The sequence below is a fragment of the Schistocerca serialis genome, chromosome 1, assembly GCF_023864345.2.
Source record: "Schistocerca serialis cubense isolate TAMUIC-IGC-003099 chromosome 1, iqSchSeri2.2, whole genome shotgun sequence".
Taxonomy (NCBI): Eukaryota; Metazoa; Arthropoda; class Insecta; order Orthoptera; family Acrididae; genus Schistocerca; species Schistocerca serialis.
This window is the reverse complement of record NC_064638.1, coordinates 674,293,701-674,310,738: the sequence shown is the minus strand read 5'-3', so window position 1 is coordinate 674,310,738 and position 17,038 is coordinate 674,293,701.

Here is a 17,038-nt window from a genome sequence, read left to right as displayed (position 1 = left end):
TGTCACACATTTACACAACACTTCATACGCCCAATAACAACTTACAACACACTCACACTGTTCATATCCACACTACCTTGGTGTAACTCGTTGATGTTACCAGACCTCTATTGTCATGTACTAAGTACATGAACAAGGCTTTTATGGTTCATGCCCTCCGCTCTTCGGAAGGGGAAAGGGAAGTATGTACGTATGTACGTTATGTTCAGTAGCAGTTTCTTTTAATCAACAACGTAGTCAATTTACCTGTTGAACACTTAAGTTGTTCTGTTAAAATGGAATCAAACGTCTTTGTGACATCAGCTATTTGTGTATTATTGCTTTGCAATAAACTGTTACTTTTAAGTTGCACTTACAATGTCTTAGTCTCGGACGCAGAGCCACTAGCGCTCTCTGACGCTGTTATCTGAGCTCAGCACTCTGCCGGCTCAGCGCTGATAAAGCTGCGCTGCGCCGCCTCCACTGCTTCACACCCAGCCTCTGTATTCACGAGCAACAGACTCGCTCTCGCTAACATTCATTTCCGACTTCTATTGACCACTTCTGTAAGTAAAGATCCTTTGATTATTGAGTTAACTTGAGTTGTCCTACCCTCATTCGGGTTTTCTACAGCTGAAAAACCACTCAATATTATTTCTGAAATTTATGAAGTACTTCACCTGTCTCACCGTGTCGAGCCTTAGCGGGGTGGGTGCCCCTGCGTAGTGGCCAATGCGTGGGAGGTGCCTAGGCTGTGCAGGTTTACACCACAATCACAGGAATCCTTCTCATTTTATTCATTAAAAAAAAAAAAAACTTTCTTCGTACAAAGCTCAAATTAATTGATGACACGCCTTCGTCCCATAGCAGGTAGAAAAATTTTTCCAGCGAGTTACGCTTAGTCTGCGCTGCGTAGTACTGCCTCCGCGTTCAGCGTCTTTTTTTGCTGACGCGTGATTGATCAGCGGATACTCGGTGTCGAATTACACCATTGTCTTGCCGCCTTGCTACCCCCACGGCTGCCAAACTGTTGGTTGCCTGCCGTGATTCTACTTCGTGGCCTTCTTCATCAGTGAGCATGACTGAACGGGTCCATCGTTGCTACTTGCCAGGTAATTATTGCTACAACGTTGTACCCCCTCTGTCATCTCTGAATTACTCATCAAGTAAGCCAGGAAATTTTTACTTGTAGGGTCACTAATACTTTCTCTCGCAGTCGACCGTTATCAACATTGGAAGCTGAAAGCAACCTCCCCTTTTACTATGCTGCGTTGGAGGTCCGACTTACCCGTAATTCGGACGGTATTCGGATGCGAATGAGGTTGCCAATCACGTGCGCAAATTGCGAATATGAGTGCTATCAAATATACACTTTTCCAGTCTCTTGGGCTACCCTTCATCACCATGTTGTTTGGCAGACTCAAGAATTTTTAATAGTTAGTCGGATCGACAAACTCACGCCACTCTCACTCGCGCTGAACTATCCAGTTGCTTCCATACAACACATTACTTATGCTCCACGCTAATTTTACACACTAACACTACTGAGTGCAAGATGTCACTGTTTTTAGCTGAAACTACTACCCCTCCATGTCCTCGTGTTCTAGTCTCACTTCGTCAACCAATAATTCAGCCTGTTGGCAACAGTTTTCTGTTCGCTGTTCCACAGACTGTCACCGCCACCCTGGTGTGCCACCGTTCAATGTCAGAGACTGAATCGTACCGGATAACACTGAATAATAGTGACCTAGTGTATAATAGTTCAAGATGTGACGTATACGCTGCTTCTATGAGGATATCAGCTCAATTGCACTCCACCTTTCATGTCACCATTCCCACATTTACCTTATACCTTCCTGAACTCTCTTTTAAAATCCATCACCATGAGAAGCTGAAGAATTTACCGAATACCAATGATTCAGATCTACTCCAATCGATCAATCATCTCCTTACCCAGGAACACAACCAAGTTGCTCTTGACCGAGTGGCCTCACATATTGCCAATGTAATAATTCTGATTATAGTATCCTGGATACTCTGTAAAAGAGGGTTTTGCAAATGTTTCACTTCCTTCCGAGAAGTAGTACCACCCCCACAACCTGAAGGTGAATATCACACCTGAAACTACCTGCCAACCTTGGAGCATGCGATCAGGCATGACCCCCCCCCCCCCCCCCCCTTAGAATTAAGTTGTAGTCTAGGTGTCAAGGTCAATGAACTAATTTTGTAATGGATTTGTATTTCTATGTAAAGTCTATGGAATCACAATTTAACTGTCGAGTTTTAACCCTCATGTAAGTTATTTTGTTTTCTCTTTAAATTTTTGTCATTTTGTAATGTTCTCATTCACCCACTTGGGCAATTACCATTGTAATCCTAGATTTAAGAACTCAAAGTAATATTACGGGGAAAAACCCCCTTGTGACTATTAGGCCTGGGAGCATTCTCTCACCCCCACGAGGGTGGAGTGTTTCAGTGTGCTGTGCTCCGGTGCCCCTCATCATCGCCTGGGTACCCACCACCACTGATACCGCCGACACACATTCACAGCATGGCGCCGCCCCACTGCCGTCGCACCAACTTCACAAGTTTGTTATTCAAGAGCCTTCCTTCAGGCCCTTCAGGCCACTTTGTAACATTTGCACATATTAATATCACTATGTTATGGGACCCTTCAAAATGATCATATATTTTTTTTAAATGGAATAATCGATTAGAATAAGCTCATTCATTTTCATCCAGAGAGCCTTCTTCGGAAGGGGAAAGGATGTGCAGGGAGGAGACCCCCAAGAGGGATCATTGCCGACAAAATTTTATTTAAATAAATTTTCAATGCATAATGTTCGGCCGTAGCCGGCTTGGGCATACTGTGGTGGAAGGTGCTGGCCGGAAGACCATGGTCGGCACATTCCTGCCACGTGCTCCTCGGTCAGACTCAAGTCCCACGGGTTGGTTGCGCTGACGGGGGCACGCTACTAGCAAGGCGCGTTGGCGGAATCAATCCTCCAATCAGAGACTAATCGTGTGATCACGTGGGGACGCGGCCGGGAGCGGCGAGGGCGGCTTGGAAACAGCTCCGCGCTCTCTTAGCTTCTGACCTCGGCCCCGAGTAGTCGCTCCTCTAGCCTCTGCCTCTCTGATGAGCAGACGGCAACCCCTCTTGGGGCTGCTCAGCCCTACGTAGGCACCACTGTACCATCATTACAAGAATAAACTGGGTCCATTCCACTCAATTAATTTTCATTTTACAACGCCCTCTGCTCCTGACTTCTATCCTGACGAACAGCCTGGAATGCAGAAAGACTGACACATTTGGTAAGGGGTTTTTATTCTGCGCAAATGTAGCACGGTTGAATGGCACTCAGAACCGCCATTGGGTAGTTTTGACATACCGAAGGGCCGCCTCCATCCCATGCAACTGGATTTAAATGATCCTTCCCTTGTCTGAGGAGTATAAGTACATCCTGTCTACTATCAAACATTCTACCAGGTGGGTCAAAGCCATTCCCTTGGCTAACATCACAGCTGACTCAGTAGCTTGAACCTTCATTTTCATGTAGGTCTTGTGTTTTGGCTGTCCCTTTGTAACCTCCCCCTCTCTTATCGACCTTAATGACAGTGAAAAATTGAACCGCGTGTACCTAATGGAAATTTGGGAAAAGCAATCGTCACCGAAGTCAATCTGTCAGTAAAGAGGGAGGAAAGGGTTACATCTAAATGAAAGGAAAAATGCAAATGAAATTGGTGGAAATTAATTTTGAGAAAAGGGTAAAATTAATAAAGAAAGTAAATGTGCGGTCGTTACGTTAACAATTAATTGGAGTTAATTAGATATTTGAGATTTGGGGAAAATTACGGTCGGCAGTCCTATAGACAACTACTATAACAACTGAAAAAGAAAGGTTATTGCACATTTAATTAGCACTAAAAGTTTGTCAACTGAAGGTTGACACATGTTGTGTGAAAACTGAATGTTTGTCAGAAGTAATAAATTTCGCTACACTCGGACATAATTTAGCAAAAGAATTAATAAAACCGGAAAATTGAAAGTTAATTTAGTGGCTGAAATTAATAGTGAACTTTGTTTCTAAAGCACTACAAAATTCAATAAAATAAGGTTAGTCTTGGGCTACCTCAACAATCATCTCAAAAGCTACCTGAATCTACGCAATTTAGAAATAAGAGATTTAACTTTGAACTGGAATTAAATGATTCTGAACAATTAACAACAGTAAAATTAGTACGTACCAAGCTGAGCTGCAGTCACAGGTAAGCTAAAATATGGTAACAAAACTCGCACTCTTAATTTGTGCTTGTGTAATCTAAATATTGTAGCCAGCCCTGAATACTTTAACTGAACTTTGAAATGAAAGCAGTGAAATGGGATGATATTACTTTAATGCTGGCATTTGAATTTCAACGACACTCGGGTTCATTTCGGAAAAGGAAGGGACCCTGCTTAGTAATGCAATTGGGACAATGAGCAACAAAGTTTCATGCTAAGTTGCTGTATTTTTTGTGATGCAACAGTTTTAAAAGTTGAGGTCTGCCATACAGTTCTAAAACTTTACGTGATTCCAGTCTTCCTTGTTGGTTGATTGAAGGTTTGAAGCCGTCGATCGAGGAGGTGGCGACAGTCACTCATTGTCGGCCGTCGCTGTTGCAGAAATTGAATGTTGGCGTGCCTTCTTCTTGACACGGTCTCCAGCCGAAACGGGCTCTTGATGTGTGCCAGCTAACGCCTTCCATCCACGACACCATGTCAGAAACTAACATAGCAAGTCGAGCGCAATTACATGCTGCCAAACCATGAAAGCGCGGCAACTCGTTGGAGTGTCACACAACACACCTGCTCCACTGCCCTACTCCCACCAGACTCCCCTCTGCTTGCGCTCTGTGCGGCAGAGTTAACTCTCTCAAAGATCATAAGCACTTTGGTTCTCCACACGACCTATCGATGTAATGGTTCGATAGCATAGTTTATATATATATATGCTAATAGTAAAACAATTACAATATATAAAGACACAAAAATGTCGTATCTTCAGGTAACAAAATAAGGAAAAAATTCATGATACATTAGATGGAAATAGGAGGATATGCATTTCCGGCGTTACACGTGCCCCACATTGTCTGAGGATGTTCGTGTAACCTAAACAGACTCAGAAAATGTCCCAAAAAGAAAAAAAAAAAAAAAAACAGCGGAAATGCATATGCTCAAAACATCTAGAAAATGTAGCATTAGGCTAATTAACCATAAACCAATTTCTAGACCAGAATAATTGAGTGAAGACACTCCTAATCTTATTCCACTCTGTCATCTTACACGAAAGAAAACATGTTGACAATATATTAAAATTCATAGAAAACATAGAAAATGTTTTAGCTATTCCAAAATCAACAAAATTCCTAACAGTATCAAGAAATGGAATACTACACTCCTGGAAATTGAAATAAGAACACCGTGAATTCATTGTCCCAGGAAGGGGAAACTTTATTGACACATTCCTGGGGTCAGATACATCACATGATCACACTGACAGAACCACAGGCACATAGACACAGGCAACAGAGCATGCACAATGTCGGCACTAGTACAGTGTATATCCACCTTTCGCAGCAATGCAGGCTGCTATTCTCCCATGGAGACGATCATAGAGATGCTGGATGTAGTCCTGTGGAACGGCTTGCCATGCCATTTCCACATGGCGCCTCAGTTGGACCAGCGTTCGTGCTGGACGTGCAGACTGCGTGAGACGACGCTTCATCCAGTCCCAAACATGCTCAATGGGGGACAGATCCGGAGATCTTGCTGGCCAGGGTAGTTGACTTACACCTTCTAGAGCACGTTGGGTGGCACGGGATACATGCGGACGTGCATTGTCCTGTTGGAACAGCAAGTTCCCTTGCCGGTCTAGGAATGGTAGAACGATGGGTTCGATGACAGTTTGGATGTACCGTGCACTATTCAGTGTCCCCTCGACGATCACCAGTGGTGTACGGCCAGTGTAGGAGATCGCTCCCCACACCATGATGCCGGGTGTTGGCCCTGTGTGCCTCGGTCGTATGCAGTCCTGATTGTGGCGCTCACCTGCACGGCGCCAAACATGCATACAACCATCATTGGCACCAAGGCAGAAGCGACTCTCATCGCTGAAGACGACACGTCTCCATTCATCCCTCCATTCACGCCTGTCGCGACACCACTGGAGGCGGGCTGCACGATGTTGGGGCGTGAGCGGAAGACGGCCTAATGGTGTGCGGGACCGTAGCCCAGCTTCATGGAGATGGTTGCGAATGGTCCTCGCCAATACCCCAGGAGCAACAGTGTCCCTAATTTGCTGGGAAGTGGCGGTGCGGTCCCTTACGGCACTGCGTAGGATCCTACGGTCTTGGCGTGCATCCGTGCGTCGCTGTGGTCCGGTCCCAGGTCGACGGGCACGTGCACCTTCCGCCGACCACTGGCGACAACATCGATATACTGTGGAGACCTCACGCCCCACATGTTGAGCAATTCGGCGGTACGTCCACCCGGCCTCCCGCATGCCCACTATATGCCCTCGCTCAAAGTCCGTCAACTGCACATACGGTTCACGTCCACACTGTCGCGGCATGCTAACAGTGTTAAAGACTGCGATGGAGCTCCATATGCCACGGCAAACTGGCTGACACTTACGGCGGCGGTGCACAAATGCTGCGCAGATAGCACCATTTGACGGCCAACACCGCGGTTCCTGGTGTGTCCGCTGTGCCGTGCATGTGATCATTGCTTGTACAGCCCTCTCGCAGTGTCCGGAGCAAGTATGGTGGGTCTGACACACCGGTTCAATGTGTTCTTTTTTCCATTTCCAGGAGTGTATTTACAAAATTAACCAGAGTACATGGTCATAAAAACAGGTATATCAAAATACGCAAATTAATAATTAATGACATAGAATACACATTTTATATAACCTTTTCATAATTAATATTCTCGTCATGAGAGTCCACTTAACGCTAAACAAGAAAATAATATACAGCAGATCGAAAAAAACATAAATATTGACAGCAGAATTCTTTCACATCAGCTGTCTGGGAAGAAAAACAACTCCGCCTTCCGTACCCGCAAGTACAAAGAATGCCGAGAGCGGCACAAGAGCCGATAGCGGCTCCGCCTCGCCAGTATTGTTGCGCCCACGTGTGCGGCACGCTTGATGTCACTCGCCTGTGTAACGGCATTTCCAGAACGTCCGTTTCACTGAATTCTTTAGGAAAAACTCACTCCCGAGTAATCTCAAGGAGTTCATTAACACTATCACAGTGGATAACTCAACACTGTCCATCGTCACACGCATGTACTAACCTGAAACTTGAAACAGCGTCTAAGTACATCAGCAACGACTAGTAAAACACACATTCATGAAATCTTACAGCTAGTTACAAAATCATATTTACATTCCTTAATCTACTGTGACTCAGCTGAAAACTTAAACTACCAGCTTGAATTTTTCAATTGATTACTAATCAGTTACTTTTAAATCATTTAATCAAAATTAATTACTTATTAATGACAAATTCTTTAACGACCTCTAGGTCAGGCAAAAGCATCGCAACATGGCACATCCTTAAATCTTACACTCTATATTTACATACTGTACAAATCACCCTATCTGTGGTATTAACCAGTCCTTGGTTGGTACAATTTCAGGTCTACAATGTTCCATATACCTAAAAGCTTTCCAGAGCTTGGATACTCTAAGCAATAAGCATTTGTGTGAGGTATACCAATGACTGTATATGGTCCATTATAAACAAACTTAAATTTAGAGATTTCATTGTCTATCTCGCTTGATTTCTCATGAGCTTTTACAAGTACTAAGTCTCCGATTGCAAACTTAGCAAAACGCGCTTTAGTGTCATGACGATGTATGCGAGCATCGGCTTTTAGCTTCATTATTTCTCACAAACGATCTTTTTTCACACCAATACTAATGTCAATCCGTGCAGGGAATTTGATTATCTCTCCCACTAAACTTTTACTTCTATCATCTAACATGATTTCCTCTGGAGAAAATCCTGTAGACTCATGTCTCAAGGGATTTATAATTCTCTCAAATTCTGCTACATATTTGCCCCATGCCCTACGGTTGTGGTGGCAATAGGTACGGCAAAGTCGGCCTAGCTCGCGCATATACCCTTCAGCGGGATTTCCAGCCGGACAGTAAGCTGAAATATGGATCACTTCGACCCCATTACTTTCCATGCCTTCATTCCACAACTTCGAAGTAAATTGTGCCCCATTGTCTGATAGGATCGCCTTGGGCTTACCAATATGAACAAAATAATCGTTCACAAGCTTGCTATAAACCGCTTTGGCTGTAGCTTTCTTAATCGGGTATAGTTTGATGAACTTGGAAAAAGCTTCTAGCACTACTAAAATGTAGGCAAAGTTTCCTGATGATCTGGGCAAAGGTCCGTACAAGTCACTGCACAGTAATTCAAAGGTGTCGTTAGGCCTTATACTTTGCATAGGACCACGACTCGTACAGTTGGTAACCTTCACCTTCTGACATAAATCGCAAGTTTTCACTCTGTCAGCAACGCGTTTTAACATGTTGTTAAAATGCACTACTTCACTCGGCTTTTCCGTACATTTCTTTGGTCCACAGTGACCATACGCCAAATGGTAGTAGTCTATTATTTCCGTGACTTATTTGGTGGGCCAGCATACCCGCTAAATTTTACTATCTTCACCCTTACGTATGTACAATATATGATCGTATATCTTGTAATACTTAGTTAATTTCTCCCCTTCTGGACTCCTTCCGTCATATCGGGTTTTCACCATGTTTAAACAACCGTCCCCGTTCTGATGACGACGTAGATTCTTACAGATGTTCACTACTAATTTACGTCCCTCAACTTCTTTAAAATAATATAATTTGACCAATCCATCTGACTCATCTTTCAATACATCTTGATTAGACTCGGTCAACTGCGACAGCGCATCCGTTAGGCAATTGTCGGTTCCTTTTACGTAACAGATGTCATAGTTGAATTGCTGTAAATACAGCGACCACCTAGTCAGTCTTTCGTGAAGTAGTTTACAATCCTTCAGATAAGTGAGCGCCTTATGGTCCATATGAATAATCACCTGACGGTCCTATAGGTAACCCTTGAACTTCTTGAATCCCCACACGATAGCGAGACACTCCTTCTCAGAAATCGTGTAGTTTCGCTCACTTTTTAATAAAGTTCGACTCGCGAACGCTATCGTCCGGTGTTCTTTATCCTCTCCTTTACCAACTTCTTGGAACAGTTCTACCCCCACCCCGTAATTCGACGGATCCGTTTCCAGATGGAAGGGTAGCGATAAATCAGGATGAAATAGTATGTTAGATCTTAACAACTCGTCTTTTAATCTCTCGAAAGCGGCCTGACATCCGTCAGTCCACACAAACTGGACATTTTTGCGTAAGAGGTTACTCAAATTTTCATAATTAAACTAATGTCCTTTTACAAATTTACGGTAAAACCCTGTGAGCCCTAGAAAACTTTTTAACTGTTTCCTAGACTTGGGTGGAGGACAATTCCTTATTGCCTCTAGTTTCTCTGGGCCTTTCGTAATACCAGCAGTTGTAATTACATGCCCTAAAAATTTCAGTTCCTGCTTCACAAATTCGCATTTCTTTAGCTTTAGAGTCATTCCGCCATGGCACAATGCTCTAAAAACTTCATCTAACAGGTCACAATGGTCATGCCAAGTGGCACTGGCCAACAATACGTCGTCAACATATACAGTTAATCTTGAACTCAAAGCCGGCCCTAGCACTTTATCTAGGGCCCTGATGAATACGGACACAGATATATTAAGTCCAAACGGCAGTACTCTACACTGATAACACCTGCCCGCAAACAAGAAGGCGGTGTATGGCCTAGATTCTTCTTCGAGTTCTATTTGCCAGTAACTAGCCGTCAGATCGAGGCTAGTCATGAACTTAACGTCATGAAAACGTTGCAAAGTCTCCTCCATACTCTCGGGTCTGTCTGTTTCGCGTTGGACGACCCTATTCAGCGTGCGTGCATCAATCACAATACGCACACTACCATCCCGTTTTGCTACAATGACCAAACCGTTATTGTATGGACTCGTACTCCTTTCAGTCACTCCCCATTCGATCATCTTATCTATCTCCCGTTGCACTGCTTCCTTTTTGGACAGCGGTATAGCATACGGTCTCACGAAGAATGGTTCGTGTGGCATTACATGAAACTTGCATTTCTATCCTTCCACAACTCCCGGTTTGTCTGAAAACACACTCTCATTCCTCATAATTACTTCATACAGAGCTCGTCTTTGTTCGTGTGTTACGTTTGACACACCGTCTACAATACTTTCCAATTCACATTCTACACTATTGTCAATGCCGAGATTCCTCACGTTACAGTAGTTCAAATCCATACCTACGTCAATGGCATCCGGCCAGTTAACATTGTGTGTAGGCTGGTATTGCCTATGCACACCATCTCCTGCCTCGTCAAAACTAACTACTATTGTTTTATCTTGTGACGTACATGTCAAACCGTCGCTGGTTCGAATCCTGCCTCGGGCATGGATGTGTGTGATGTCCTTAGGTTAGTTAGGTTTAAGTAGTTCTAAGTTCTAGGGGACTGATGACCACAGATGTTAAGTCCCATAGTGCTCAGAGCCATTTGAACCATTTGAACATGTCAAAGTTTTGCTTTCACAATTAATCACTGCAAAGTACTTTAATAGCCAATCTAACCCGATAATTACTTCCGTAGTTAAGTCTGGCACGACGACAAACTCTTGTTCAAATCGTGCCCCACATATCTCGAAGTTGACAAAAATCTGTTTTGTGACCGGTTTACTGGCCTTCCCAGTAGCACCGATAAATTTCACTCTTGTTGCTGGCATAACTACAATACCAGGACTGTCTTTCAGTAACTCAAATATTTTCCCAGATACAGCACTCAATTCTGCACCGGTGTCAATCAACACGTTTAGTTGTAGGCCGTGCATATTAACAGACACTACTATCTGTCTACACTTGTCCTCGATTGTTTCTTTATTTTCCCACACTAAATCCTCGTCTATATCCAGGTCATTCCAGAAAAAAAACCATCTGGCTTTGATCCTAAATCCGGCTTATCTGGCGGCTTTTTCAGCCTCTGTTCACATACAGTTTTAATTTCAACACGTTTGTCCTGAGGCTTAGTCTGTAGCTCCGCTCCCAATACCGAAACCTTTTCCTGTAACTCGTCAACTAGTGAGTGTTGCTTTGCTATCATTTCACTAATTGTCACCTTCGTTGATTCCTCTTTGGTCAGACTGATCTCATCTGCCAATCTACCTGGAGGAATGTGCCCAGTAGTATCTGCAATTACTTCCTCTGGATCTGCGCAACCCGCACTGCTACCGCCTGATCGTATAACGTCAGCTCTAACCTCATACACGCTGTAATCTACGTGCTTTTCTACCAATTGTGTCCGGCTATCACTAAAATTCTCGTAATCTTTCTCCTCAATACTTTCGCAATGTTTAAAGTGGAGTTTTGGGTCGGATGGGTCGGCCACTTCTAACACTACAACTTTCGGAAAAGTCTGCCGGTCAGGGCCAGAACTTTCCGTTACTACTTCAACATCCAACTCTTGCGGTATGAAACACGACGGATCTTGCTCGTGCTCCCCATTAACATCAACTATTTCTGGTAAAGTCTGCCGGTTATGGCCAGAACTTTCTATCATTTCACAAACACTATCTTCCTGCGGGACGAGACGCGGAAAATCCTGCACGCGCTCCCCATAAACACTTCTCCCATACAGTCCCTATAATTTATTAGTTCGTCGTATAAGCGACCGAACTGCCTTAACCAGACCTCATCCCTCTCTGCATCCCCTCGCTCGATGACGGACGTTTTATCCGACATCTGAACTTCTCTCAACACTTGCGAATCATTATTAAACTCAATCTCCAGTTCCGCTGTGGGATTTACAGCTGCCCCTTTATAATCGATTTCCGGAACACTGCTTAAATTGTTCTCACTGACAGTGAATGTATTTTCTGCTACCGTGTCTACAACTGATCTACTACTTGTGGGCGCACTCCTTTTTCCTAACACTAGCACACTCTCCCGCCGTTGATTATTCCATACGGAATTTTCATAACGACGACACCTCGGTTTTCTACTGTTATTAGGCCGCCAAAATTTCTCCACGCCCTGTCGGCCCCTCACCGGCGCGGCTAATGGTTTCCCTGTCTCGTCCCAGCAGATACGCTCCCCGGATGCTGCTGAGGCGGCTGATCACACACTCTGGCGTTATTACTATTCTGCGAAGCCCGTATCACGCTAGGGTGATACTGGTTTCCGTCATTCCTGTTATTATTTGCGTTGTACCGATTGTCATTACGGCCCGAACCACTATTGTTATTGCTGCCAAGATTGCGGTATGCATTATTCCCATAGTTATCATTGTTGTGGTTGCTGTGTACCCGTTGTTGTTACCACGGCCTCTACCACTGTCGCGATTATTGCGCCAATTGTCCTCGTCCTCAACTCTTTCCAAGAAATCATTGATTGTCCTATAATTGCTTCCTACGTAGCGTTTTGTATAATCTGGAAGCTTATTATAGAGTTCCCAGACTATTTCGGATTCCGTGCTGCGATCACGCAAATATTCCAACTTGCGGATCCACCCCTCACAAAACTCCTTCATCGGGCCGTGCGAATTCGCATCGAAAGGCCTCGATACGACAAATTCGCGCCAGACACTTCGTTGTTTTTGCTCTTACCAGTATTCAGCCGGAAACAAATTTTTAAACTCGTCAAAAGTCAGGTTCGTAATGTTGAGGTTTAAACCCCAACGCTTGGCATCACCAGCCAACACATCAATAACGGCATTAATTTTTCTCTCATTAGTCCATGATCTGGGTAAAACTCTTTCACACTTTTTAATGAAATCCGTCGCGTGTATACTGCCTTTTTTCAAGGGGTCGAACCGCACCTTTTTCGTCAACAATTCCGAACTATGTGCACAGATTGGCACATAGCTCTGTTTTTCGTCAAGTTTCTTTTCTAATTCCAACACTCTCGTAATTACTTGGCAAGTAGTTGTCGCAAGCGTTTCTACTTCCCTTTTTTTCTCTTCGCAGGTATTAGCCTGCTTCCTCACTTTAGTATCTACTTCGGATACTAAAGCCATTAAAGTTTCCACCTTCTGTTGATTCTCTTTTTTCACTAATTGAATTTGTTCCGTCACCTTATTCTCGATGATCGGAGCAACTGCTTCTCCTACACTTTTCTCGATTCTGCTAATTTCGGAATCAAAACGAGTAATTACGCTCGCAATTTCCGCCTGAACTCCTGTCATTTCCTGTTTAATATTACCGATTTCGGTATTAATCATTACAATATCTTCTTTGATTTTATCAACTTTTGTGTTAACAACTCCAGCATTGTTGTTAACAACATTAATAGCTTTGTTCTGGTTGTCTAGCTTCCTGTCAATTTTTTCAGACCGAGCTTTAATTTCTGCCGATTGACTCTTGATTTCGTTAATCAAAACATTCAATAAATCAGTTAAATTCCCGGAAACTACCGGTTTTACCGCCTTAGCTCGTTCCTCTATGTATGTTCCCCCGTATTCGTCATCAAGGGGTACAGATTTGATTTTCGCTTCCGATTTCGAAACATTTTCTAAAGTTTGGAATTCCATTTCTGCTCTTTGTTGCGTTTCGGCGGTCGTGTCTTTCATGCAAGCCGCCTGCCCCTGAACAATGGGTTCCGCGGTGCGCGTTTCCCACTGTTCGACCGATTGTTCCGTATCCAAGTCTACCAAATTCTGGTCATTGTTGCCTTCACTCATTTTACAAATTTTCAATATAAATGCCAAATCTCAAATCTAATTAGGATTCTTCCCACTACTTATTCTCGCTGACGTAAAGACCTGTTCGTAACCAGTACTTTGTTACGAGATTTGCACAATGCAAAATTCGTTTCCAGAACAACCTCAAATCCGAAGATTGTCCTGTCACCAGGTCGCCACGTGTAACCTCCCCCTCTCTTATCGACCTTAATGACAGTGAAAAATTAAACCGCGTGTACCTAATGGAAATTTGGGAAAAGCAATCGTCACCGAAGTCAATCTGTTGGTAAAGAGGGAGGAAAGGGTTACATCTAAATGAAAGGAAAACTGCAAATGAAATTGATGGAAATTGATTTTGAGAAAAGGGTAAAATTAATAAAGAAAGTAAATGTGCGGTCGTTATGTTAACAATTAATTGGCATTAATTAGATATTTGAGATTTGGGGAAAATTACGGTCGGCAGTCCTATGGACAACTACTATAATAATTGAAAAAGAAAGGTTATCGCACATTTAATTAGCACTAAAAGCGTGGCAACTGAAGGTTGACATGTGTTGTGTGAAAACTGAATGTTTGTCAGAAGTAATAAATTTCGCTACACTCAGACATAATTTAGCAAAAGAATTAATAAAACCGGAAAATTGAAAGTTAATTTAGTGGCTGAAATTAACAGTGAACTTTGTTTCTAAAGCACTACGAAATTCAATATAATAAGGTTAGTCTTGGGCTACCTCAACAATCATCTCAAAAGCTACCTGAATCTACGCAATTTAGAAATAAGAGATTTAACTTTGAACTGGAATTAAATGATTCTGAACAATTAACAACAGTAAAATTAGTACGTACCAAGCTGAGCTGCAGTCACAGGTAAGCTAAAATATGGTAACAAAACTCGCACTCTTAATTTGTGCTTGTGTAATCTAAATATTGTAGCCAGCTATGAATACTTTAACTGAACTTTGAAATGAAAGCAGTGAAATGGAATGATATTACTTTAATGCTGGCATTTGAATTTCAACGACACTCGGGTTCATTTCGGAAAAGGAAGGGACCCTGCTTAGTAATGCAATTGGGACAATGAGCAACAAAGTTTCATGCTAAGTTGCTGTATTTTTTGTGATGCAACAGTTTTAAAAGCTGAGGTCTGCCATACAGTTCTAAAACTTTACGTGATTCCAGTCTTCCTTGTTGGTTGATTGAAGGTTTGAAGCCGTCGATCGAGGAGGTGGCGACAGTCACTCATTGTCGGCCGTCGCTGTTGCAGAAATTGAATGTTGGCGTGCCTTCTTCTTGACACGGTCTCCAGCCGAAACGGGCTCTTGATGTGTGCCAGCTAACGCCTTCCGTCCGCGACACCATGTCAGAAACTAACATAGCAAGTCGAGTGCAATTACATGCTGCCAAACCATGAAAGCGCGGCAACTCGTGGGAGCGTCACACAACACACCTGCTCCACTGCCCTACTCCCGCCAGACTCCTCTCTGCTTGCGCTCCGCACGGCAGAGTTAACACTCTCAAAGATCGTAAACACTTTGGTTCTCCACACGACCTATCGATGTAATGGTTGGATAGCATAGTTTTCCCTAGGCAAGACCCAGCATAAAAATACAAATAATATTTACAAAACAAACCAATTATACATCGACATAAATGCATATATATTAATACAATTACAATATATAAAGACACAGAAATGTCATATTTTCAGGTAACAAAATAAGGAAAAAATTCATAGTACATTAGATGGAAATAGGAGGATATGCATTTCCAGTGTTACACCTTGTTCCTTACTACAGACCAAGTGCCTGCTGTCCCCCAAATTGCGTTCATTACACAGCATAGACAGATTCTGTATCATGGCAAAATCATCCACAGAGTAACTCATATATCTTGGAGATTCATGGTCAGAAGGTATTCATGCATGCCATAACAATGGTTTGAATGCCTCTCTGCCTGAACTCCTTTACACCAAACTGCTTTTATTGCTGGCGTAGTTCATCAAGGACACTGCTCTCCCTTCGAGGGAAGATATACCCACATTAGTTGGGTGCATTCATTCACATATTGTGAACATTCACACCCCTGCTCCATGCACTGATACAATTCCACGATTATTCATTCATAATGATCTAGCCTCTTGTGAGATGGTCATGCCCCATGAGTATTACCATCTGGTCAGCACTCCATCTACCTTACTCAGACCCCATAAGTTTCTCAGTTGTTCAACTAACACTTTAGACATCTTCCTAAATAGGAGAAATGAAACAGTCTTTCTTAATAGGGTGCAATATGCTTGGACCGTGGATGACGAGCCTCATGCCACTATCAGTACTGCTCCAGAGGCACCAGTCAGTGACAATAAAACTCCTTGTGGCGTTGCCTTCACCCCTCACCCCTACCACCCCAGGATTAACCATTACATGGTACATATTGGTTCCATAACTCTGTGTGATGTTCTTCCTGTAAAAGAGGTTTTGAATTTACACAAGTCAGACAGCAACTGCCCACTGATAAACAGAAACAAAAGGAAGTGTCCAGTTTTCTGACATTTTACGAGTACATAACCAGGGGCAAATTATGTAGTTTCATCTGTGTGCTTTGGTAGTAGTTTTGGATTTTCTGCATGTTAATTTAATAGACACAGTGCCAACATTTTCATTTGCGTCAGAAAGTAAGCCAATTTTGTGACATATTACAAGTTCCTAACCAGAAGCGAATTATTTAGTCTCACTTGCATGCTTTGATAGTTTTGTTTTTGAATCTCTGCGTATTAATCTAATTTATTAGACACAATTCTTGCATTTTCGTCAGTGTTTACAGTAGAATTCCACAGCACACATCGATAGGCCTTTGTTTCTCTGTGTAGTGTAATTTTCTACTGTCTGTAGTATGGATAGGGAGTGTGATTGCTGTGTGCAAATGCGAGTGGAGTTGGCAACACTTCACTCTCAGCTCCAGGCTGTATCGTTTTCAGTTACACACTTTGGGGCTCTAACGGATGGGCATCTCTGTTGTGGGCCAGTCGTGGGGATCAAACAGATGCCCAGCATGACCCACGAGTCCATCAATTGGTCCACACTGGTGGCCAGCCCAGTTACTGCTCACATTGAGGTTGAGCCCTCACCTGAGGTCCAATGGGAGGTCGCCTCGGGGTGTGGCAGTCTGCAATACTTCCCAGGGGGCCAAACGTAAG